The sequence below is a fragment of the Dendrobates tinctorius genome, unplaced genomic scaffold (genome assembly GCF_039654945.1).
Source record: "Dendrobates tinctorius isolate UK_male_01 unplaced genomic scaffold, ASM3965494v1 ptg000184l, whole genome shotgun sequence".
NCBI classification, from domain to species: Eukaryota; Metazoa; Chordata; class Amphibia; order Anura; family Dendrobatidae; genus Dendrobates; species Dendrobates tinctorius.
Window position 1 is genome coordinate 4,473,461 of NW_027361851.1, and position 27,481 is coordinate 4,500,941.

The following is a 27,481-nucleotide window of genomic DNA, read 5'->3' on the forward strand; positions in this document are numbered from 1 at the left end:
ATTCCTCTAGCATGGAGTCTCCAGTCCATACGGTCGGCCTGCATCATGGCATCCTCCAGGGTATCAGGGGGAGGATGTAATGCCAGAGCATCCTGCAGATGGTCAGAGAGGCCCCTGCGGAACAACCCCCTCAGGGCGGCATCATTCCAGGATACCTTGGCGGTGCAACGTCTAAACTCTGAACAGAACCATTCAGCAGAGTGCTTCCCCTGTGTCACACTCATCACCATATCCTCTGCCAGACGCACTCTATCAGGCTCATCATAAATGTGCCCTAGAGCCTCAAAGAACAAATTCACAGACATACGTTCAGGAGCAGAGGAAGAGAGAGAGAAAGCCCATGCCTGTGGAGCCCCCCGAAGTAGGGAAATGACGACCCCCACCCTCTGGATCTCATCTCCAGAGGAGCAGGGCCTCAGAGAAAAAAAAGCTTTCATCCTTCTCTGAACGACCTGAACTCCCTTTTATCCCCTGAGAAGTGGTCTGGCAATTTGACCGGAGATCTCTATCCCCAGCACTAGGAGCCCCTGCAGCGACAGCCCCCTGCACAGTATCCACCAACTGTTTCTGAGTATGGGCCATCGTGCGCTGTTCCACATTCAGTTTGTGGAACATTTGGGTCAGGTGCTTGACCTGATCAGCCAAAGCTTGTATGGGATCCATGAAGATAACACACTTTTATTTTTTTTGTTTTCCTTCAGAGGAAAAAAAAACTGAAATGGTCAGCTATAATGTCAGGAACACCGCACTGCACTTGCTCACTGAGCCAGTGCGCGTGTCCTGAGTACAAAAACAGTGCTCAAAGATACCTGTGGAGCGGGGCAGCAGCGGTGACGATGCGTGCTTTAGACTATCAGGACCTGAAGCACGTGACTGCTGGGGGTGTGACCTAAGCTCCACAGAGCTAGGAGCTGCAGGGAAACTCCTAGAAAGGTCACTACGGGACAAGTTACCAAGGGGCATAGACAGGGACGTAAACCAGATCAAGTCGGGTCAAAGGACGAGATAGCAGGACAGTACCAAAGGGTTAGACAGAGCGAATAGTCAGGACGTAGCAATAGATCAGAAAACCAGAACGGGCAATGGACGGTACAATAGGGACAAACTGTAACGGAGTAACAATAGCCAAGCCAGGAGGTCAGAACCGGAGAAGACAATAGTACCAAAACGAGAGACGGAGTGCAGAGTGAGGGGACAGACCGGGTCATACACGGGAATCAAACAAGCAATGCAGTATACACGCACACCAGGGAGGTCAGACACACAGCCAGAATAACAGTATAGCTGACAGGGAATCCTAGTCTGGAGTGAGTATAAATACCCCTCCCAGATCCAAAGAGAGGCTGGCAAAAGTTAACCCTGTGAGAACAGGACATTAACCATGTCCTAACCATGACAGATAGATGTTAAGAACTGAGCAGCGGTCGGAACCTCAGGGTCACCACGCTCCCATAGTGGTGTGGCCCACTCCAACGCCCTGCCCGACAGAAGGGAAACAATAAACCCCACCTTAGCCCGTTCCGTAGGGAATCGCGCAGCCAGTAACTCCAGCTGGATAGAGCACTGGCTCGCGAAACCCCTGCAGGAGGCACCATCGCCAGAAAATTTATCAGGCAACGGGAGGCGGGAAATTGTCAGCGCAGGGGAGGACGTGGACATACGTGAAACCGCTTTTGCGATTGCCTGTACAGCAGCCTCAGTAGACTTCGCAGCTGAGATAGCACTCTCAAGAGTAGCCAACCGGCCCTCTAGCTGCCGAATGTACTGTAGGAGGTGCTACAGATCTGCCATTACTAGCCAGACCCTGGCGCTAGTATAATGTTAGGAACGGCGGAACGCACTAAATAAAATAAATAATAAAGTGCATTCGCCTCTCGGGGTCCACCGTGCAGAAGGTTATATAACTGCTGCTAAGTAGTGACAGACGAGCAATATGGTGGAAATGCACACGCGGGTTGCAAGTCATCCAGGTGCGCTAAGCAATCTCTGTTTGCTCACAGAGATGTCAGCAGAGGTAAGCACAAAAGGCTGAGCATGTTAGTGTCACAGGTCTCAGGCAACTGCACACACGGTATCTGGTCAAAGGAGCAGGACCCAAAGCATAGGAATTGCATCTGTCTAGACCTACCATGCCTGCGGCGTCGCTACTGCGGACGCCAAAGAGGGCTGCAATTGCAGCGCGGCATAGGACACTGCCGCTAGTCGACAAATCAAGGAAGCAGGCACAATGTCGGATGCTAGCACTGTGGATGATGTAGTAGTGGCTTGTGGCTTGCCTAGCGCTGGCGCTGACTCTTAGCTAAGTCCCTGTACACATTCATTATATCAGAGGGAGGGGGATCTTAATGAGTCAGTCACCAGAATCATACATCCATCATCATTCACACAGTAGCAATTAGAGACTATATGTCATGATCCAGGACGGGGTTTCGCTTTGGCCCATCCTGGTCTGATTGGGGGTTAATTGTTCCACCTCTCCCTGGCAGAGGGCGGCTATTTAATGCTCACTGGACCTAGGTCCGGTGTCAGTTATACTCCTGCCCTCGGCTGAGTTAGTTGACCTTGTGCGTACGTGTGCCTTGTGCCTGATATCTTGCTTGCTTGTTTGGTTTTGATTCGGTTCTGTCCCTGTTACGAGTTCTGCCTGTCCCTCTTGTACTGCGCTACCTCTTGTGTATGACTCTCTGCTTGTGACCCGACTTCTCTCTGCTACTCCCCTTGGTACCGCGTCGCCCACTTGTGTATGACCTTTGGCTTTGTCTGACCTCCCATCTGTTTACCCCTCCTGTACCTTGCTGTCCGTACTGTGACCGACCTCCGTTTTGCATAACTCTGAGTTTGCTGTCTTCTCTGAAAGCAGGACGCTAAGCCCCGCCCCTTGCAGTCACATGACCGTAGGTCCCGTGCCGGCTTGCTAAACTTCATCACTAAGGTCCTGTGCACCTATACTTTCTGGCTATTCTGGTCCCCGGGGTCCCTACAGTGCGGGTGAGTCCCTGCTCAGCGAAGGCTGTACGCCGGCGCTGTCAGGATCCTGATACTATACTAGCGCATGGCGGAACGGCCATGCGTGCCTTTTATAGCCGGGACCTTCCAGAAGCTTCCAGATCTCCAAGATGGACCAATGAGATCAGGAGCAGGACCTGGGCACATGACTCCCGATCTCCAATGAGAGATCGTCTCGTGAGATTGCCCAGTAGGAGAACAGAGGGACTTAGTCTCTGGAGCGATTTGCGGCAAAGCAATCTCCTCTGCGGTAGATAGACAGCAGGAGACCGCAGAATGTGAGGCTCTGGATTACTGCAGAGCAGATGCAGAAACCTGACACCTAACACCCAGTAGCCTTTCGACTGAAACTCCCTCAATCATTTATCAATCACTTAAACTGCCTAATGTGTTCCATAAGTCTCTTCTCAAATTGTACCGCTCTCCTATTCATCCTGTCCAGTCCCCTCCTCCTCCAGTTTTAGTCAGGGGTGCCTTGGAATACGAGGTCCAAAGAATCCTTGACTCCCGCTTAGTGAGAGGATCCGTGCAGTATCTGGTGCACTGGAAGGGTACGGTCCAGAGGAAAGGTTCTGGGTGCCTGCCAGTAACATTCATGCCAAGGGTTTGATCAGGAAGTTTCATCTCCTTCATCCCAACAAACCGGGTTTTGAGGGTCCGGAGGCCCCTCTTAGAAGGGGGGATACTGTCATGTTGCCGTCAGATTCGGGGGCTGGTGTTCCTGCCTCGGCCACTGGGAGGCACCGGACTGTCACGTCGCCGTCGGACTCGGGGGCTGGTGTTCCTGCCTCGGCCACTGGGAGACGCCGGACTGTCACGTCGCCGTCAGACTCGGGGGATGGTGTTCCTGCCTCGGCCACTGGGAGGCGCCGGACTCCTTCGACTGGTGGTGCCAACGATAGGAGGGCTGTCACGTCGCCACCAGACTCAGGGCCTGTTGTTCCGGCTTCAACCACTAGGAGGCGCTGGACTGGCAAGTCGCCGCCAGACTCGTGGCCTGCTGTTCCGGTCTCGGCCACTAGGAGGCGCCGGACCGTCACGTCGCCGTCGGACTCGGGGACGGCTGTTCCTGCCTCAGCCACTGGGAGGCGCCATGGTTCGCCCCAGGGTGAGGGTGGTGACAGAGAAGAGGCTCCTGTGCAGGCATCTGGTGGGCGCAGGCTCCGCCCCTCTGTCAGTCATGTAGGGCTTACTGCATCTCCATCTGGCCTGGTCCTGGGGGCGGTCCTAATTACATCATCAGTCCAGGAACCTGTGAGGGATGACCTGATCCCTCAAATACCTTGGGACTGGTTTTGCAGGCCGCCGGATATATTCTTGGTTCCCCTGTGTGCTACTTTGTAATTTGCTATAGTTAAACTCTGACATCAGCCTGGATTTCTGACCATTCTATTGCCTGCCGTTTTTGTACCTCCGCCTCTCTTCCGATTTTTGACGCTGACCTTCGCTTGGATTCCTGACTCTCCTTCTGCCTGCTGATTCTGTACCTTGCTGCCCACCTGGTTTTACTGACCCTGGCCTGGACTTTTGACTCTCCTTCTGCCTGCTGATTTCGTGCCTCTGCTGCCCTCCGGCCTCCGACTCCTGCCTCCTGACCTTGATTATGGGTTTTAGTTTTGACCCCTTGGCGGCCATCCTGCTCTGGTCCACTGCTCCTCTAGACAGCTACCCCCTGGGCCTTGCTACAATTCCAGATCCCTGTATAGGGGTTAAGGGTTTTGGTGTTACTTGGGGTGCTGTTCTTACTGCAGCCCAGATTCGCAGACGGCCGTCACAAGGGCTATGTCCTCATGTGGTCCCGCTCCTTTGACGCATGCCTCTGTCATTGGGCATCGCCATGTTTCTCCTGTGGGTGATGGTGGTGACAGAGAAGGGGCACCTGTGCAGGCGTCTGGTGGGCGCAGGCTTCAATCTTCTGTCAGAGGTGAAGGGGGTGGTGCATCACCGTCTGGCCTGTTTCTGGGGGTGGTCCAGATTAGGTCATCAGGCTGTTAGCCAGTGAGGGATAGCCGTATCCTTCAAATACTTTGGAGTCCTGCAGGCCACCAGATATAGTCTTGGTTTGCCCAGTGTGCTAGTGATTAAATTGCTATTTTGACTCTGACCTCAACCTGGATTTCTGACCCTTCTACAGCCTGCCGATTTTGTACCTCTGCTGCTCTCCTGGTTTATGACTCTGACCTTAGCCTGGATTTTGACTCTGCTTCAGCCTGCCAATTTGGTACCTCTGCTGCCCTCCCGGTCTATGACTCTGACCTTAGCCTGGATTTTGACTCTGCTTCAGCCTGCCGATTTTGTACCTCTGCTGCCGCCCGGTTTTGACTTGGACTCCTGACTACGCTTTCGGTCCCGTTTATTAATCCCTTCCTGGTGACCGTCCTGCTCTGGTCCGCTGCTCTCAATTCCAGATCCCTGTATAGGGGTAAAGGGTCTCAGGGTTTCTCGGGGTGCTGTTTTACTTGCAGCTCAGACTCACACCAGACGGACGTCACATACATGTGGTCAAAATTGTTGGTACCCCTCATTTAATGACGGAAAAACCCACAATGGTCACAGAAATAACTTGAATCTGACAAAAGTAATAATAACTAAAAAAAATCTATGATAATGAACAAATGAAAGTCAAACATTGCTTTTCAACCATGCTTCCACAGAAGTAAATAAAATAAAACTCATAAAATAGGCCTGGACATAAATGATGGTACCCTTAACTTCATATTTTGTTGCACATCCTTTTGAGACAATCACTGCAATCAAACAATTCCTGTAACTGTCACTGAGATTTCTGCACCTCTCGACTGGTATTTTGGCCAACTCCTTAAGAGCAAACTGCTCCAGTTGTCTCGTGTTTGAAGGTTGCCCTATCCAGGTGGCATGTTTCAGCTCTTTCCAAAGATGCTCAATAGGATTTAGGTCAGGGCTCATAGAAGGCCACTTCAGAATAGTCCAATGTTTTCCTCTTAGTCATTCTTGGGTGTTTCTAGCTGTGTGTTTTGGGTCATTATCCTGTTGCAAGACCCATGACCTGCGACTGAGACCAAGCTTTCTGACACTGGTCAGAACATTTCTCGCTAGAATACCTTAGAATCATAGAATCATAGAATGGTAGAGTTGGAAGGGACCTCCTGGGTCCAACCCTCTGCTCAAAGCAGGATTCACTAAATCATCCCAGACAGATGTCTGTCCAGCCTTTGTTTGAAGACTTCTATTGAAGGAGAACTCACCACCTCTCATGGCAGCCTGTTCCACTCATTGATCACCACCTCTCATGGCAGCCTGTTCCACTCATTGATCACCCTAACTGTCAAAGTTTTTTCTAATATCTAATCTGTGTCTCCTCCCACTCAGTTTCATCCCATTGCTTCTAGTCTTTCCTTGTGCAAATGAGAATAAAGCTGATCCTTCCACAATGTGACAGCCCTTCAGATATTTGTAGGCAGCTGTTAAGTCTACTCTCAATCTTCTTTTTTGCAAGCTAAACATTTCCAAATCCTGCAAACGTTCCTCATAGGACATGGTTTGCACACCGGTCACCATTCTGGTCGCTCCAGTTTGTTGATGTCTTTTATAAAATGTGGTGCCCAAAACTGGACACAGCATTCCAGATGAGGTCTGACCAAAGAGGAGTAGAGGGCAATAATGACTTCACGTGATCTAGACTGTATGCTTATGTTAATACATCCTAGAATTGTATTTGCCTTTTTTGCTGCTGCTTCACTGTTACGGACTGGCGGAACGCACCTAATTAAATATACGTAGCGGCTACGTGCATTCACAGTCCGGGGTCCACCGTGCTGGACAATAACGGACGGGATATGATGGAGGATAACCGAACACCGGCGGGTAACCACTGACCCGGTGTGAACAGGAACGAACTCTGTTACTGCACAGAGTCCGCCCGGGCGGCCATGCAAACCTTTTATAGCTGCAGCTTTCTGGGACCTTCCTGGTGGTCCAATCAGAGCAGCAGCAGGACCTGAGCACGTGACCTCCAACCTCCAATGAGAGGTCGTCCCACGGGCATGCTCAGTGGACCGTAAGCAGGACCAGGAACGACTGCTTGCTGCTGACTCACGCATGATACAATAGTAGAGCCAGAAGGAACAGCCAGATGCCTAGCATTAGCCTGGGCAAGGCGCTGGGACCGACGTCTCTGCTGAGCAGCCTCCTCTCTGACTGGAGAGGAATGGGAGACTGCAGAAAGCAAGGCTCGAGTTCCCTCCTGTGCAGAGGCAGGAACCCGACGCCTAACATTACGCCCCAGGCCCACTCCCCCCTGAGCCTCGCTACGCTCAAAGGCCGCAATGTGTAGTGGAGCGCGGATGTTCTCCACCAGCTCCCAGGTCCGATACTCTGGGCCATTACCCCTCCAATCCACCAGATAATACTTTTTTCCATGTGCCACCTTGCAGCCCACAATGGCATTCACCTCAAACGGTCTGAGGACAAGCTTGATGTTCCGGCAGATGACTCGGAGAACCGGGACATGTGAACGGGCTTAAGGAGGGAAACGTGGAAGGTATCAGTGATACCCAGGTGTGGGTGCGGGGGAAGAGCCAACAGGTAAACCACAGGGTTGACCTGTTCGAGGACCTTGAAAGGACCAATGTAGCGAGGTGAGAACTTAGTGGACTTGACCCGCAGCCTGATGTTACGGGCGGAGAGCCACACTAAGAAGCCAGGGGAGAAGGTCGGAGCGGGGCGCCGGTGTGCGTTGGCGGAGACCCTCATTCTCTCCTTGGAGGCCCGGATAGCATCTTGCGTGCGATCCCAAATGTCACGAGCCTCCATCGCCCAGTCTGCCACCCTAGAGTCGGTGGAAGACATGGGCATGGGAACAAGGACGTGAGGATGCTGGCCATAATTGAGGAGGAATGGGGTCTGACCGCTGGAATTGGCCACAGCGTTGTTCAGCGCAAACTCCACCCATGGTAGCAGAGATACCCAGTCATTCTGCCTTGCCGAGACAAAGTGTCATAGGTATGTGACCAGGGTTTGGTTGGCCCTCTCTACCAACCCGATCATCTCAGGATAATAGGTCGAGGAAAGATTCAGCTCAATGCTGAGCAGACTACAGAGTTCTCTCCAGAACCAAGACCCAAATTGGGGACCCCAGTCACTGACTACCTTGCCCTGCAAACCATGAAGGCGAAAGATAATTTATTTAATAAATAGTGCTGCCAGGCCCCGTGCAGAAGGCAACCTCAAGAGAGGCACTAGATGCACCTTTTTGGAGAAATGGTCGGTGACAACCCAGATAACCGTGCTGCCCCTGGACTTGGGCAGACCCACCACAAAGTCAATGCTGACCATCTTCCAGGGCCTGTCTGCCACCAACAAGGGGTAAAGTAGCCCAGTGGATCGTTGCTGGGGAGACCTGTTCTGGGTGCAGGAGACGCACGCCCGAATGTATTCTCCAACGTCTCGAGCCATATGCGGCCACCAATATGTTCTCGCCAGGAGGTCGGTTGTCCATCTCGTCCCAAAGTGTCCACCCACCCTGGATATGCGAGCCCAAGAGAGGACCTCCGATCGCAGACGGGCAGGGACAAAAGTCTTGCCCGGGGGCACAGAATCTAGAGCGACTGGAGCCACAGTCCTCAGGCTCTCGGATGGGACGATCAAGCGAGGCTCTGTCTCCTCCTCCGATGACACCATGGAGCAAGAGAGAGCATCAGCCCGAACGTTCTTCTCACCGGACAAAAAATGAAGTGGAACCGGGAGAAATAAAGCGACCATCTGGCCTGGTGAGAATTTAGCCGCTGGGCCGTCTGCAGATAGACCAAGTTTTTGTGGTCAGTGAACACCAGGAAGGGAGAGCGAGCCCCTTCCAGGAGATGTCTCCACTCTGAGAAGGCCAACTTCATTGCCAGCAACTCCCTGTCCCCGATGGAATAGTTCCTCTCCGCCGGTGAAAAGGTCTTAGAGAAGAAGAAGCACGGATGCTTCCGACCTTGAGCGTCTTTCTGAAAAAGAACCGCTTCGGCACCAACGGAATAGGCATCCACCTCCAAGATAAAGGGCTTATCCACATCGGGGCGCTGGAGAATGGGAGCACCGGCAAAATGAGTCTTGATGGAGGAGAAGGCCTTGGAGACCTGTTCAGACTACAACTTGGGGTTAGCTTCCTTCTTGGTGAGGGCAACCAAGGGAGCTACCAAGGTGGAGAAGTGGGGAATGAACCGGCGGTAGTAGTTTATGAACCCCATGAAGCGCTGCACCGCTTTGAGGGAGTGGGGTTCCTGCCAGTCCATTACCGCCTGCAGCTTGGCAGGATCCATAGCCAAACCCTGGGCCGAGATGATATAGCCCAGGAAAGGCAAGAACTCCTGCTTGAACAGGCACTTCTCCAACTTGGCGTAGAGGGAGTTTGCCCATAAGCGGCCGAAGACTTTGCAAACCTCTCTCCGGTGGGGCTCCATATCTGGAGAGAAAATGAGGATATCATCCAGATAGACCACCACCAAAGAGGAAATCATATCTCAGAAAATGTCATTTACAAAGTCTTGGAAGATGGCCAGGGCATTTCAGAGGCCAAAGGGCATGACCAGATACTCATAATGGTCATCCCTGGTATTAAAAGCCGTCTTCCACTCGTCCCCCTCATGGATACGTATCAAGTTGTAAGCCCCCGCAGATCGAGTTTGGTAAACACTCTCACTCCCCACAACCTATCGAACAGTTCCGATATCAGGGGCAGTGGGTATTTATTCTTAATGGTGATGTCAATAAGACCCCTTTAATCGATGCAAGGTCGCAATTCTCCACTCTTCTTCTGAACAAAGAAGAATCCCGCCCCTGCTGGTGACACCGACTTCCTAAAAAATCCTCTTGCCAGATTCTCCCTATATATATATATATATATTGTGACATAGCCTCCGTCTCCGGGAGAGACAGGGGATACACACAACCCCGGGGAGGCTCGGCACCAGGCAAGAGGGCTATAGGACAGTCATAGGGGCGGTGCGGCGGAAGAGTCTCTGCCGCTCTCTTGGAGAACACATTTGCGTACTGCTGATAGTTTTAGGGAGCGAGCCAAGGTCTGCGGGGACCTCCGTGGAGGTAACCTGTATGCACTCCCTCTGACATCTACCCTCACAGGACTTGCTCCATCTAAGAATTCTCCACGAAGACCACTCTCTGTGGGGCGAGTGGCAACGCAACCAGGGGACTCCCAAGAGAACTTGATCAATGCCCTCGGGCATTATAAGGAGGGACACTGTCTCGTGATGGGACGGAGGCAACGAGAGCCTTAGTGTAGCAGTCTGATGGGTAATCTGCAGGGGTAGAGTTGAGCCAGGTTGCTGACTCACGCATGATACAATAGTAGAGCCAGAAGGCACAACCAGACGCCTAGTATTAGCCTGGGCAAGGCGCTGGGACCATTGTCTCTGCTGAGCAGCCTCCTGGCTGGAGAGGAATGAGAGACTGCAGAAGGCAAGGCTCGAGTTCCCTCCTGTGCAGAGGCAGGAACCCGACGCCTAACAATCACACTGTTGACTCATGTTTATTCTGTGATCTATTAGTTTACCCAAGTCTTTTTCACATGTGCTGTTGCCCTATTCCTCCCATTCTGCATATGCTTTTTTCATTTTTGTTGCCCAAATGTAGTACTTTGCATTTTTCCCTGCTTAAAACCATTCTGTTAGTTGCTGCCCACTGCTCCAGTTTGTTTATATCTTTTTGAATCCTCTCTCTCTTTTCTAGTATTAGCTATCCCTCCTAGCTTTGTACCATCGGCAAATTTAATCAGTTTACCCTCAATACCTTTGCCTAAATCATTGATAAAGATGTTGAGCAATACAGGGCCCAGGACAAAGCCCTGTGGTACCCCACTTGAGACATTCTTCCAACTGGATGTGCAGCCATTTACTACCACTCTTTGGGTCCGATCACTAAGCCAGTTATGAATCCACCTAACAGTTGCCTTGTCCATTCCATATTCATTTTTTTAATAAGGATTGTGTGAGATACTTTGTCAAATGCTTTGCTGAAGTCAAGATATACTATATCTACAGCATTTCCCTGACCCACCCAGTCAGTGATTCTGTCATAGAAGGAAATTTAGTTAGTCTGATATGACTTAGTTACAAACCCATGCTGACTCTGTTTAATCACTTCATTCTTATCCAGGTACTTACATACATGTTGTTTAATACAAAATAGTTGTAACGAATGGAAGCGGAGGCAGAGATGGTGAAGTTCACGTTCGTTTTTTATTTTTAAAGTGGAACCTTGGGACCACGATCCGGGGGGCTCCGAAGGGGGCGTAACTAGCGAGCCCTTGGTACCCGTAGTAGAGCCCCTCAGACAGGACCAGAATGGAATACCTGGAGGACACAGGTGCTATCCCCAGTTAGACCCCGGACACGTGGCTGCTGTCCCAGCGGCACCAAAAGGGATAACAGAAGTGACAGCAGAGTCCGTAATGAGATGGGTCCTGGATCCAGGTAGTTGGTAAATAGCTGGCTCCAGTAACCTTGTCACAGTCCTCGGACTTGGATGGCTGTAGGCGGAACAGGATGGCTTTTGCTCAGATGGTTGCAGATATAACCAGGGTTATCAGGATACGGATATTTCTGTGGAGACAGATAGCATGTGAAAATGCACAGAGACTGCTAACGCAGCGTAGACAGGTTAGCAACAGAACCGGATGTAGCAGTGATTGATACTCATTGCTCCAGCGCTCTCCCTATGGAGGAGAGGCCAGAAATAGCAGGCAGTGCGCTGCCATTGGAATTACCCATTTTGAAAAATGCACGCTGTCCCTTTAAGAAGCCAGAGGAGCACACGCGTGTGCCCTAATAGCTCTGGCTGACGACCTGCCGACAGGACGCCAGGAAGTGGGGGAAGGAGAGAGAACTGCAAGCTGAGAAGCAGGATCTGACACACAGGGAGCTGGCTGCTGTACAGGGACAGCATACGAGGCATGAAGTGAGTGCCCTGAATGGGGAGCTGCGGCAGAGCCAGGACAGGGACTGGGTGTAACAGTATCCCCCGCTTTACGCCCCCTCTTTTTCAAGCATGCATAAAATCATTGAAGAAGAGGAGGAGCCTGGATGTTCTCTCTAGGCTCCCAAGATCTCTCCTCAGGACCAAAGCCCTTCCAGTCCACCAGGCAATAGGTCTTACCCCTTACTTTCTTAATGGCCAGGATATGTTTTACCTCAAAAACATCATCCTCCGAGACAGGGTCAAGAGTGGTACCCGGATCCTTAAAGAAGGAGTTCAAAACTACTGGTTTGAGGAGAGAAACATGAAAGGAGTTAGGAACACGTAAAGAAGACGGCAACTTCAGCTTATAAGAGACTGGATTGATTTGTTTGGGGGCTCAATTTGTAGGATGACAATCTCAGACGGATATACTTGGAGGAGAGCCATACCTTGTCTCCGGGTCGAAAGGTAGGCGCATCCAAACGTCTCTTGTCCGCATGCGCCTTCATGCGCTGGGAGGCTTTCTCCAAAGCAGTTTTGGTGTCCGTCCAAACCTTAGAAAAATCTTCAGAGAAAGTATCAGCAGCTGGAACGCCAGATGATCAGGAAATGGGAAGAAGTATTCCGGGTTGCAGTCCAAAGACAATCTGAAAGGGAGACTTTCCAGTAGATTCACTTACTTGGTTGTTGTAGGAAAATTCAGCCCAGGACAGTAAGTCTACCCAGTCGTCATGATGCGCATTGACAAAGTGACGCAGAAATCCAGCCAGGATTTGATTAGTCCTCTCCACTTGTCCATTGGACTGGGGATGGTATGCCGAGGAAAAGTCTAGTTCAATTCGTACCTGTTTACAAAGTTCTCTCCAGAACTTTGAGGTGAACTGGACTCCTCTGTCAGACACGATGTGGAGAGGGAAACCAGGAAGCCGGAAGATGTGCTGGATGAATAGATCCGCCAGTTCAGGAGCAGATGGAAGACTGGATAGCAGAATGAAGTGAGCCATCTTAGAAAAGCAATCCACCACTACCCACACCACAGAACAGCCAGATGAGATTGGGAGATCTGTGATGAAGTCGCGATGTGCTGCCAAGGAGTGGACGGAATGGTAAGGGGCTGAAGCCTACCTGCTGGCAGACATTTGACAGTCTTGTTGCGGGCACAGGAAGGACAGGCTGTGACATACTCCTGGATATCCTTAGCCATAGCAGGCCACCAGTAGTTTCGGGTGATGAGTTGGAAAGACTTCCTCAGACCGGCATGACCAGCCAACTTAGAGTGACCCCACCGAAGGACACGAGTATGTTCAGGAACAGACACAAAGGGTAAGTCGGGTAAGATCAGCCGAAGCGACAGCGACTAACCTTGAGGGTTCAATGATGTGCTGCAGTTCTTCTTCTTGATCTGGAGGCAGAAAGGCTCTGGAAAGTGCATCTGCTTTGACATTTTTGTCAGCTGAGCGAAAATGAAGAACAAAATTATATTGAGCAAAAAACAAAGCCCAGTGGGCTTAACGGGGATTCAGCCTCTGCGTGTGTAGTGCGAATATAAAAATGGCTATTTTGAGTCCATATATTGAAATATACAGAATGCATTCAGACCATGACAGAGCTGCAGGGGCCCCTGACGAAGCCACCTCGCGGTGGCGACACACGTCAGCACTCCACAAGCTCCCCCCCCCGTGAGCGCTACCACTCTGTGATAATACTGGCAGGATCCAATTTCTGTGTTTTGCACCTTCTCAGCCTTATTGGCTTCATTATGGCTGTTATCTAGTTTTTAGGTTGCTGAATTTTTCTGCACTATTGGTTGCGCTTTATTGTTTATCATGTGTGTGGCTCTTCTGTGGTATAGGCATTTATCGTGTCAGTCATGCCGTTGTAAAATTTGTTTAATCCCCGCCAGGCTTTTCCTGTAGGTATCCAATGGTTGTTTTTTTTTCCATGTCTCATTTGCCACTTATTGTGCTAATATTGGTTTTTATTTTAGACATTTGGATAACTCTGGTCCGCCCACTATCTTGGGACTTTTTGATCCTCCACCATCAGGAATAGCTTGGTGATATATTTCATTGACATAATACAGTTGTGGCCAAAAGTATTGACACCCCTGCAATTCTGTCAGATAATACTCAGTTTCATCCTGAAAATGATTGCAAACACAAATTCTTTGGTATTATTATCTTCATTTAACTTGTCTTAAATGAAAAAACACAAAAGAGAATGAAGCAAAAAGCAAAGCATGGATCATTTCACACAAAACTCCAAAAATGGGCCAGACAAAAGTATTGGCACCCTCAGCCTAATACTTGGTTGCACAACCTTTAGCCAAAATAACTGCGACCAACCGCTTCCGGTAACCATCACTGAGTTTCTTACAATGCTCTGCTGGAATTTTAGACCATTCTTCTTTGGCAAACTGCTCCAGGTCCCTGATATTAGAAGAGTGCCTTCTCCAAACTGCCATTTTTAGATCTCTCCACAGGTGTTCTATGGGATTCAGGTCTGGACTCATTGCTGGCCACCTTAGAAGTCTCCAGTGCTTTCTCTCAAACCATTTTCTAGTGCTTTTTGAAGTGTGTTTTGGGTCATTGTCCTGCTAGAAGACCCATGACCTCTGAGGGAGACCCAGCTTTCTCACACTGAGCCCTACATTATGCTGCAAAATTTGTTGGTAGTCTTCAGACTTCATAATGCCATGCACACAGTCAAGCAGTCCAGTGCCAGAGGCAGCAAAGCAACCCCAAAACATCAGGGAACCTCCGCCATGTTTGACTGTAGGGACCGTGTTCTTTTCTTTCAAGGCCTCTTTTTTTCTCCTGTAAACTCTATGTTGATGCCTTTGCCCAAAAAGCTCTATTTTTGTCTCATTTGACCAGAGAACATTCTTCCAAAACGTTTTAGGCTTTTTCAGGTAAGTTTTGGCAAACTCCAGCCTGGCTTTTTTATGTCTCGGGGTAAGAAGTGGGGTCTTCCTGGGTCTCCTACCATACAGTCCCTTTTCATTCAGAAGCCGACGGATAGTATGGGTTGACACTGTTGTACCCTCGGACTGCAGGGCAGCTTGAACTTGTTTGGATGTTAGTCGAGGTTCTTTATCCAACATCTGCACAATCTTGCGTTGAAATCTCTTGTCAATTTTTCTTTTCCATCCACATCTAGGGAGTTAAGCCACAGTCCCATGGGCTTTAAACTTCTTGATGACACTGCGCACGGTAGACACAGGAACATTCAGGTCTTTGGAGATGGACTTGTAGCCTTGAGATTGCTCATGCTTCCTCACAATTTGGTTTCTCAAGTCCTCAGACAGTTCTTTGGTCTTCTTTCTTTCTTTTCTCCATGCTCAATGTGGTACACACAAGGACACAGGACAGAGGTTGAGTCAACTTTAATCCATGTCAACTGGCTGCAAGTGTGATTTAGTTATTGCCAACACCTGTTAGGTGCCACAGGTAAGTTGCAAGTGCTGTTAATTACACAAATTAGAGAAGCATCACATGATTTTTTGAACAGTGTCAATACTTTTGTCCACCCTCTTTTTTTATGTTTGGTGTGGAATTATATCCAATTTGGCTTTAGGACAATTCTGTGTTTTTTCATTTAAGACAAATTAAATGAAGATAATAATACCAAAGAATTTGTGTTTGCAATCATTTTCAGGAAGAAACTGAGTATTATCTGACAGAATTGCAGGGGTGTCAATACTTTTGGCCACAACTGTATGGGTATGACAGCATGGTTACTGTGTATTATTTTTGAGCCTATTCAGTAGTTCTCATGGTATAGGGTGGGTCTTGTTGGCTCTATTATGGGCCTCATGTGCTTTTCATGTGTCATTTCATGATTTTCAAATGTTTTTACATGGTGTTGTCTTTCTGTAATGAATAAAATTTGTATCTGATGTGGTGATCCCTGTCTTTGTGTGATCAGTAGCTTTTCCTACCAATTTTTCAGACAAGATAATGGTTACAGTGACAATCTTGAGATCTGTTGTTTCACAAATAGTTCTATGTTTATCTATATTTGTTTGTCATTGTAAAACATTAAGGTTTAGTTAACCTCTGTCTGTGTTGGTTTTATCTAAATCCATGTGGCTTTTATATTGCTAGGGTTTACGACCCATTGTCTGATGATGCCATGTTGTCTGTTTCATCCAATCTTGAAAGCCGGCCACAGGAAGGGTGGGATGAAACTATTAGTTACACATAAGTGTAATTTAGTATTTAAGGCCAGAGAAACAAGACTTAGAAGCAAAACTGGATACCTGTATGTGTACAGTGTTGATACCTGCATAAGTGGGGACGCCCGTGCAGTGTTGTGAATCTTCCACGGGTCTCTGTCTTGGTGTTGCTTCTCTGATATTCCAGACGGATGATGTTTAAAAGCCTCTTGGTGATTGATGATGTGAGTATACTGTATATAGTTAATCTTTATACTGTATATACCTAATCATATGTATTCAATCTTTATCTGTACTTAACCTTTGTATCTTAAAATATACAAAAGTGTACGCAATCATTCTATCTAATCATACCATTCCTTTAATTTTGTACCGTGAAATAAAATTGTGTTATATTGCAAGCAGTAGCCTTCTTTAAAGCTGATTCCGAACCTTAGTGTTAAAAACTTGGCAATACAGCGCGGTTTGGAGGCAAGCAAGGTTTTTGTGATCGGTGTATATGACTACCTGATGAAGAGCTCCTTCAAGAAGATGCTTCCACTCCTGCAGAGCCAATTTGATAGCCAACAACTCCCGATCTCCAACGGAATAATTCCTCTCTGTGGAAGAAAAAACTTGGAAAAAAACCACAAGTTCATCCATCCGACCAGTGGACGATTTCTGGGTAAGTACTGCTCCCGCACCTACGGAGGAAGCATCGACCTCAAGAAAAAATTGTTCATTAGAGTTAGGATGATGGAGGACAGATGCGACAGCAAAGGACTTTTTGAGAGAAACGACAGCCTCCTCTGCATCAAGAGGCCAATCCTTGGGATTTGTACCTTTCCGAGTCAGAGCTGAGATGGGCGCCACTCGTGTGGTAAAATTAGGAATGAATTGTCTATAGTAGTTGGCAAAGCCCAGGAATCGCTGTATGGCCTTTAGCCCAGACGGATGAGGCCACCTGAGTACAGCCGATAACTTCTCTGGATCCATCTTCAATCTTGTGGAGGCAACTATGTAACCGAGGAAAGGTAAAGAGGATTGTTCAAAGAGGCATGTCTCAAACTTGGCATACAGTCTGTTCTCTCTGAGCCTCTGTAAGACGAGGCGTACTTGCCTCCGGTGTGTGGCCATGTTAGTAGAAAAAATCAGAATGTCGTCCAACAACACAGGTATAGAGCAGATCCCTGAAAATATCATTGACGAATTCTTGGAAAACAGCGGGTGCATTGCTTAGGCCAAACGGCATTACCAGGTACTCGTAGTGACCATCACCTGTGTTGAAGGCTGTTTTCCATTCGTCTCCTTCCCTGTTTCGGATCAAATTGTAGGCACCTCTGAGATCCAGCTTTGTGAAGATTTTGGCCCTCGAACAGTTCTGAAATGAGAGGCAAGGGGTACCTGTTTTTTACCGTGATCTGGTTCAGTCCCCGGTAGTCAATACAGGGCCGCAAGGATCCGTCCTTTTTCTTCACGAAGAAGAATCCTGCTAGAGATGAGCGACTTTGCCTTTTTTGGGGTCGAGTCGAGTTTCATGAAACCCGACTTTTACAAAAGTCGGGTCAAACGAAATTGGCCGACTATAGGGAAAAGTCGGAGGCCGACTGAAACACGAAACCCAGGGCTGCCACTAGGAATTTCGGGGCCCCATACTGGCAAAATTTTCGGGGCCCACTTGAGACTCTCCCAAGGCTCCACCCAAGCCCTGCCTCCAACCCTCAAACTGTCCACAGTCAAAAGATTTTTAAGCCACCACCATGACAAGGTAGACTCTTTTGGCTGGGCCCTACTCCAATCTATTAAACATTTGTTAAAATATCCAATACAATTTAGGTATATTTTTATTTATTTTTCCATTTTTAAAATGACCAATAATATCACATACAGGGTACAAATACCACCGCACCATGTCCAGACCACATATTACCACCACATGATGACCAATAATACCACATACAAAGAACAAATACCACCACACTATAACCAGACCACATATTACCATCACATAGTGACCAAATAATAGCACATGCAAGGAACAAATACTGACACACCTTGGCCCACAAGGCAATAGAGTAACTGAACTTGCGTCTCGGACGCAGGTTCAGTTACTGCACCGCCGCTGGGGCCCAATCAGCAGAAGAGACCGGGCCCAATGCGGGCCCCCTCTGCTGATCGGGCCCCATACTCCAGTCAGGGCAGTAATGCCCTGATGGCAGCCCTGACGAAACCCAATGCAAGTCAATGGGGAAGCAAAGTCGTCAGGGAGTGGAGGACAGTAAACACACCTACAGTGCCCATTTCAATGCCAAAAACATCAATTCTTATTACTGAAGATTGTCAACCTTAATTTACTTCATAATAATAGTTACACATTGAAAACTGGGGGTTATTTGGCTAAAGTTGTGGGGGGGTAGGGCTGGCTCCAGGTTTCCGTGTGCCCTGGGCCAAAGAGTGTCAGTGCGCCCCTTTAACACATACCACAACTCATGATGCTCCGATACGCCACAGAAATATAGGTATAGTACAATGACAAATACTTCACTGCTTACATGACATGACTGATCTATTTTAAATTGTACAATAGCTCAAAAACAGGACAGTATATTACTCCATACAGTGTTATGGCCACCACATTGTGCGCCATACAGTATAATGATCCCTATATATTTCTCCACACAGAATAATTGGTCCCATATAATGTTCCATACAGTATATGATGAGCTCCACATAATGCTGCAGTATATGATGGTCCCTATGGACGATGCTCCAGTGTGTTATGGGCCCAAATAATGCTCCATATTTAATGGGCCCCATTTCTAATGCTCCAGTGTATAATGGGCCCCTTAGATGCTGCTCCAGTGTCTGATCTGCCCCATTTACAATGCTCCAGTACATGATGGGCCTCATGGATGATGCTCCAGTGTATGATGGGCTCTAATAATGCTCCATATATAATGGGCCCAATTTCTAATGCTCCAGTGTATAATGGGCCCCTTAGATGCTGCTCCAGTGTCTGATCTGCTCCATTTATAATGCTCCAGTACATGATGGGCCTCATGGATGATGCTCCAGTGTATGATTGGCCCTAATAATGCTCCATATATAATGGTCCCCATTTCTAATGCTTCAGTATATAATGGGCCCCATAGATGCTGCTACAGTGTCTCATCTGCCCCATTTACAATGCTCCAGTACATGATGGGCCTCATGGATGATGCTCCAGTGTATGATGGGCCCTAATAATGCTTCATATATAATGGGCCCCATTTCTAATGCTCCAGTGTATAATGGGCCCCATAAATGCTGCTCCAGTGTCTCATCTGCCCCATTTACAATGCTCCAGTACATGATGGGCCTCATGGATGATGCTCCAGTGCATGATGGGCCCTAATAATGCTTCATATTTAATGGGCCCCATTTCTAATGCTCCAGTGTATAATGGGCCCCATAAATGCTGCTCCAGTGTCTTATCTGCCCCATTTACAATGCTCCAGTACATGATGGGCCTCATGGATGATGCTCCAGTGTATGATGGGCCCTAATAATGCTCCATATATCATGGGCCCTATTTCTAATGCTCCAGTATCTGATGGGCCCTATTTTTAATTAACCCAGGCATGGTATGTGAAAAGAGCTCCATGGAGTAATTTGAAGTGTGTGCTGCCACATCCTTCACTTTTGGTGTGGGTGAAGGACACAAGGAAAGGGGTTGCTCCTGCCCAGAAGCCTGCAGTTACGACTCAGTGCTTGCATTTTTTACAACTTCAGAAGAGGAGGCGATAGAGCTGGAGGCTGTTTCAGCAATGTAAGCCACAAACAGTTCCTGATGCTCCGGCTTTAAAAGCAGTCTACCTACTCCCAGAAAACGGAGCCTTACAGGCCTTCCAGAGCTACACCATGACGCAGGCTCAACACCTCCTGCCTTAGCTGCTTTTGTGTTTTTAGCACTACCAGCAGATGCACCACCACCACCATCAGCCCACGTCCACATCCTCTTCCACCATACTTCCTCATGTTTTTTTGAAAATGGACCCAAAATACCAGCAGATATATGGTACTGTATCAGAAGCGTACAGCTCTATACAGTCTAGGGATAACAGTAAATCTCCGTATATATTTCATGAGTCATACACAGATGCTCACAGGCTCAGTATGGATTAATCAATAAAATAAAAAGTTGAAAAAGGGTACAGTATCACCAGATACAAGGTATATATAGTATAGTGTAAACATTCTGAATCTCCGTATACATTTCAGGAGGCAGACACAAATGCTCTCAGGCCCAGTATGGATTACACAAGAATATGAAAAGCTGTAAATGGGTAATGTAACACAAGCGTACAGCTGTATACAGTGTTGGGGTAATCTTAAAGCTCCAAATATATTGCCGGAGTAACAGATAGACGTTCACAGGCTCATTATGGATTACACCAGAATCAAAATAGCTAAAAAGGTTACTGTATCAGAAGCGTAGAGCTGTATACAGTGTTGGCCAAATTTGAGATCTCGGTATATATTTCCGGAGTCACCCTCAGACGCTTACTCAGTCTGGGTTTGACCATAATAAAAAATGTTGTAAAAAAGGTACTGGATAACAAGATAGCAAGTATATATATTATAGGGTACAATTGAAATCTCCGTATACATAGTCCCGTAGTCACTCTCAGACGCTTACTCAGTATGGATTTGACCGTAATGCTAATTGTCGAACAAAGGTACTGTATAACAAGATACAAGCTGTATCGAGTATAGTGTAAAAATTGGTATCTCTGATTCACCGTATATATAGAAGGCATAACCCACACACGTTCACTCACTATGGATGATGTAGGGAAGTGGACTGACAGACAAACCTGCCTGTAGTGAGAAGCAGAGGTGTGGCGCAGTGTAGGTGTGAAACCGCTAAGATAAATAGAGAGGCTGCAGTGTTTTAGCTTGACCACTGGAGGGCAGTGGAGAGTGTAGGAGTGGGACTGAATAACTGACATTGGTCAGAGAAACTGTCAGGTGATGGTGGGCGGAGTTACCAGAACTGGAAGTATAAAAGGCTGAGGTTCTGGAAGAGTCAGTCAGCGAAGGGAGCACAGTAAAGAGGAAGTTCTGCTGAGGAAATAGGGACAGTGTAAAGGCTCCAGAGAGGACTGACAGTTGAGGTGGTCACGGGGGGTGGCCCAGAGGACGGTAGCCGCAGACGAAGACGGCCTGGGGCTATCATACGGACGGTGTGCTCAGACTGGTGAAGCACACCAGTGGTGGATGGGCCTAGGGCAGCCACAGTGGAAGAGCCATAGAGGACACCACGATTAAAGTAACAAAGGAAGTGAAGGTACCGGGGCCTGTGTACAGAGAAATGTGAAACGGCTGTGGTGAATTGCTGTGGTTGACAGAAAGACGGCCAATAAAAACGGACCTGTTGAATACAAACTCTGTCTCAGTCTCGTGTTTATCTGCGGCAAGAAGAGGGTCCCCCCCCAGTTGGTTATCCTGCAGATGATACCGTAATACAAATTTTTGAACCAAGGCACTGTATCAGCACATACCAGGTGTATCCAGTCTAGGGGTAATTGTAAATTTTTGTCTATACATCCGGAGTCAGACACAGACACTCACAGGCTCACTATGTATTACACCAGAATTACAAAAGTAAAAAAGGGAAAGGTATTCGAAGCGTACACCAGTATACAGTGTTGTGGTACTTTTAAATCTTCGTATATATTTCAATCTCAGTAAGCCAGTCCAGACTCTCCGCTACTGGAAACTACATGGATACAAGTAGAGACGGAAAGTCGAGTGTTAGCAGAAATTTTGCAATTACTCATCACGGGAAAACCTCCCGGTAGATGTTGCAGAAGCGATGTAGACCCTCAATTACTGTGTCTGTGGAGAAAGCGAAAAAGGTTCTTTGTGATGAAAGGATAGCTTTATCGCAGTAGCGTGGATCACATCACCGTTACTCGTCTACATCAAATTGTGATCACAGGGAGAGATGTACACATGGTCCTCACTGCCTATCATGATGTGTCTGGTCATTTTGGAGTGCAAAAGACAGAAGCCACAGGCCGTAGGCGATTCTATTGGATTGGCATGAGAGGAGACATTGAAAAATGGTGGCAGGAATGTCACACGCCTGTGACTATCACAACTGTGAAAGGTGATCATAAACCACCACTGCAACCGCTTGTAAGTTGACGTCCATTTCAAATGGTAGCCATTGATCATCTGAAGGTAGAGTCCAGCAGGACAGGCCATAGCTAAATCTTAACCATCATCGATTAATACACCAAATTTCTAGTGGCCGTCCCTGTGAAGGATTTAACTGCCCAGACTACACAGCGGTGGAGCAGGGAGAGGTAAGTATTGCAACTTGCAAGTGCTGTGGCCATGACCAAGCAAGGGGGGCACACTCATTGTCGACGGTACTGGCACAGGGCCCATCATAGTATGCTGGTGTGTCTGACGGCGAGTGGACCCCCCCACCATCAGAGACACTGTATTGTACTATGAGGGGCCCTGTGCCAGTGCTGTCGGACATCAGTGGCCCATCCACCTGTTCAGAGCAACGGCACTTGCCCGGGTGCGCCAGGTCTTGACCCCAGCCGTTGGGGGAGGGATGGGCAGCCCAGTTAGGGAGGTTTAAAAAATGGCATATGTTGATGTGTTGGCTGGACATTCAGCTGCTGTAAAGGGCGGAATTGGGCAAGTCCGAGGAAGAGGAGGACAAAAGCAAGCCATTTTTCTGGCAACCTATGTGTCATCAGGGGAAGGTAGGACAAAATCCTTTGAAACCCATGCATGGTTCATATTAATGAAGGTTAGATCATCAACATTTTTGGTCGACAGATGGGTCCTTTTTTCTGTCAGGATTGATCCAGCAGCACTGAAGACTCTTTCAGATAACACACTAGCAGCATGGAAAGAAAGCTCCTGTAAGGCATATTGTGCCAATTCAGGCCAGGCGTCCAGTTTAGAGGCCCAATAGTCAAAGGGGAATGACATGTGAGGGAGAACATCGATATGGGAGGAGAAAGTAGTTTGTAACCATTGTGGTAGTCATCGGATTCCTGACGCTGCACAGCGGGAATCCAGAGTCATACATTCAGCGGTCTCCCATTCCACCCCGACCGCTCGGGGTCCTGTTCAGCAATCACGGCGAGCCAGGCGTGCTGCTCAGACTCGTTCTGTGCGCCTGGATGTTGCTGCCACCTCTTGTGCAGCAATGGTAGCGCAACCTGTCTGCAGGGAACCGCTCCAGAGGCTAAGTCCTCATGCTGTGCTACTGGGCATGCCCCAACTTGACCTCTCACTGGAGAGCAGGTGTCACATGTTCAGGTCCTGCGTCAGATCTGATTGGTCCTTTCCAGGGTACTGGAAGGTCCCGGAAACGCATGGCTATAAAAAGCCCGCATGGCGGCTCGGCCATGCGCTAGTGTAGACCAATTATACTATGTGTGAATCGTGATGGATGCATGTTCTGGTGACTGACTTATTGGAAACCCCTACCCTCTGATATTACGAGTGGTCACCGTGTGTTGTATATAATCAGCGCCAGGTAGTGGCTAGCTACTTGCCACTGTGCTTACTGCACCTAGCACTAGCGCCCGTCGGTGTCTGCCCTGTCGGCACCGTCGTTTAGCGGCGATAGTTGCCGCCGCACTGCACTTAGCAGTTCCGCCGTGCTGCGCTCAGCAGTCCTCTGGCATTCGCGGTTGCGACGCTACCCGCTGGTTACCTTGTGTGCTTAACAAGGTCAGCGCCTTTCTATTTATTTGCTTAGGTGTCTCTGTGTTAGAGCAGAGCCGGTCTTAGCCGCTCGGGTGACGTTAACCCGAGCGCACTACTTCACCTATTGGTGTATCTGCCATTGTCCAGCAGCGGTCTTATCATCTACCGCACGGTGGACCCCGGGCAGCGAACGCACCTTCTATTATTTTTATTAGGTGCGTTCCGCCATCCATAACACATAGTTGACAACTGCTGTCTCCTGTCACTTTTAATCGATGCAGTATTAGCAGTCGTGTGAGCGGTACTTGAGAAATCATTCCACAACATGGTCATTAAACCCCTGTCTCCAATGCCACTTTGGCTGTGTGCACCACGAACACCTCTTCCATTGTGCCCACTACGGCTCGTGGGAGAACCAGCACCGCTGCTGTGTGCTGGGAAGCCTCAAACAAACAGTTTACCAGAGTTGCTTGCTTGTTAGCCAATATTATCTCTAGGTTCTCCTGTGGCATGATGTTGTGTAAATTACCTTTGCAGCGTGGATCGAGGATGCTGGCCAGCCATAGTCGTCTGCTCCAGAGGTGACAGCAACATCCAGGCTCACACAACAAGTCTGAGCAGAATGCCTGGCTCGCTGTGATTGCTGAGCAGGAGTCTGAGTGGTCGGAGCAGAATGGGGGACCACCGGATGTCTGGCTCTGGATTCCCACTGTGCAGCGTCAGGAATCTGACACCTAACATAAGGCCCCCGCCTCACTGCGCTCAAAGGCTGCGATTAGGAGCTGTGCGTGGATGTTTTCCACTGGCTCCCAGGTCTGAGCCTCGTGGTCGTGACCCTTCCAATCCACCAAATAGAATTTTTTGCCACGCACAAACCTGCACCCCACGATGGCATTAACCTCAAACCTCGTCAGATGACAAGTCTGACGACCCGGCCGATGACTCGGAAAACCGGGCCATGTGAACTGGTTTGAGGAGGGACACATGGAACACATCTGAAATGGCTAAATGTGGAGGAAGAGCCAGGCGGTAGACCACCGAGCTAAGTCGCTCAAGGACCTTGAATGGTCCAATATATCGCGGCGCGAACTTGGGGGACTCGACCCGTAGTTTGATATTTCGGGTGGAGAGCCACACTATGTCGCCAGGGGAGAAGCTTGGAGCGTGTTGGCGGACGCCCTCATCCTTTCCTTAGAGGCCCGGATAGCATCCTGAGTGCGGTCCCAAATGTCCCGTGCCTCCACTGCCCAGTCTGCCACCCTGGAGTCAGCGGAGGACACTGGCATCGGGACAGGGACGCGAGGATGTTGGCCGTAGTTTAGGAGAAAGGGCGTCTGACCCGTGGAATCAGCCACCGCATTGTTTAAGGCAAATTCAGCCCAAGGTAGCAAGGATGCCCAGTCATCCTGCCTGGCAGAGACAAAATGCCGTAGGTAGGTGACCAAGGTCTGATTGGCTCTCTCGACCAAGCCGTTCGTCTCGGGATGGTAAGCGGAGGAAGATTGAGCTCGATGCTAAGTAAGCTGCAGAGCTCCCTCCAAAACCGAGACGCGAACTGGGGACCTCGGTCACTCATGATTTTGTCCGGCATACCATGTAACCGGAATACGTGCTTTATGAACAAAGTGGCAAGACCACGAGCGGAAGGCAACCGTGCGAGTGGCACCAGCTGCACCATTTTGGAAAAATGGTCAATGACCACCCAGATGACCGTGCTGCCACCCGACTTGGGCAGGCCAACCACGAAGTCCATGCCAACCATCTCCCAAGGTCTATCCGCCACTGGCAGGGGATACAACAGCCCCGCCGGCCTCTGTCTAGAGGGTCTGTTCCGAGCACATGAGACGCATGCTTGCACGTACTCCTTAACATCTCGAGCCATATGTGGCCACCAATATGACCTTGCCAGGAGTTCGGTGGTCCGTTTATTGCCAAAATAACCACCCACCCTGGAGGCATGTGCCCAGGCGAGGACCTCCAGCCGTAGCTGAGGAGGCACCAAGGTCTTGCCTGGTGGCACTGACTCGAGAGCAACTGGAGCCACGGTCGTAAAACTCTCCGGCGGGAGAATTAACTGAGGCTCAGTCTCTCCTTCCTCCGCTGAAACCACCGAGTGGGAGAGAGAATCTGCACCGACGTTCTTCTCTCCTGAGAGGTAGTGCAGGGTGAAGCGGAAGCGAGAAAAGAAAAGCGGCCACCTAGCCTGACGGGAGTTCAGACGCTGGGCCGTCTGCAAATAGACCAGATTTTTATGGTCTGTGTATACCTGGAAGGGAAACTGAGCCCCCTCCAGGAGATGTCTCCACTCTGAAAAGGCCAACTTCATGACTAGTAGCTCCCTGTCACCAATGGAGTAATTCTTCTCCGCCGGTGAGAAGGTCTTTGAGGAGAAGCATGGATGCTTCCGACCTTGAGCATCCTTCTGGAAAAGGACTGCTCCTGCACTGACGGAAGAGGCATCTACCTCCAGTATAAACGGTTTACTCACATCGGGACGATGTAATATGGGAGCGCCAGCAAAATGCAATTTTATAGCTGAGAAGGCCTTGGAGATTTGTTCCGACCAAGCGTTGGGGTTAGCTCCTTTCTTGGTGAGAGCAACCAAAGGAGCCACCAGTGTGGAAAAGTGTGGCATAAACTGGCGGTAGTAATTCACGAACCCCAAAAAGCGCTGCACCACTTTGAAGGAATGGGGTTCCTGCCAGTCCATTACCGCTTGTAGTTTGGCAGGATCCATGGCCAGCCCCTGGGCCGAGATGATATAGCCCAGGAACGGCAAGGACTCCTGCTCAAACTGGCACTTCTCCAACTTGGCAAATAGAGAGTTCACCCGCAGACGGTCGAAGACCCTGCAGACGTCTCTCCGGTGGGTGGTCAAATCTGGCGAAAAGATGAGTGTGCCATCCAGATAGACCACCACCGAGGTAGAGAGCATGTCGCGGAAGACGTCGTTGACAAAATCCTGGAAGACAGCTGGCACATTACAAAGGCCAAAGGGCATAACCAGGTATTCGTAATGGCCATCCCTGGTATTAAAAGCTGTCTTCCATTCATCTCCTTCGCGAATGCGGATCAGGTTGTATGCCCCCCGCAGATCTAATTTTGTAAAGATCCGGGCCCCTCGCAACCTGTCAAATAACTCAGAGATCAAGGGTAGAGGGTATTTGTTTTTAACCGTGATAGCATTGAGACCTCTGTAGTCAATGCAGGGACGTAACTCTCCGTTCTTCTTCTGTACGAAGAAGAACCCTGCACCAGCCGGTGACACCGATTTTATGATAAAACCCCTAGCCAGGTTCTCCCGGATATATTGAGACATAGCCTCTGTCTCAGGTAGTGATAACAGATACACACAGCCTCAGGGAGGTTCTGTGCCTGGCAGGAGATCAATCGGGCAATCATAGGGACGGTGCAGCGGGAGCGTCTCCGCAGACTTCTTCGAGAAGACGTCCGCGTACTGGTGGTAGGGCTTGGGGAGCGCAGAGAGATCCGCAGGCACTTCAGTGGAAGCCACCTGAACACTGCCCCTCAGGCACCTTCCCTCACAGTCCTTGCTCCATGCCAGTATATTCCCCGAAGCCCAATCAATGTGAGGGGAATGGCAATGGAGCCAGGGAACTCCCAGAAGCACCTGATCAATGCCATCTGGCTAAAAGAGCA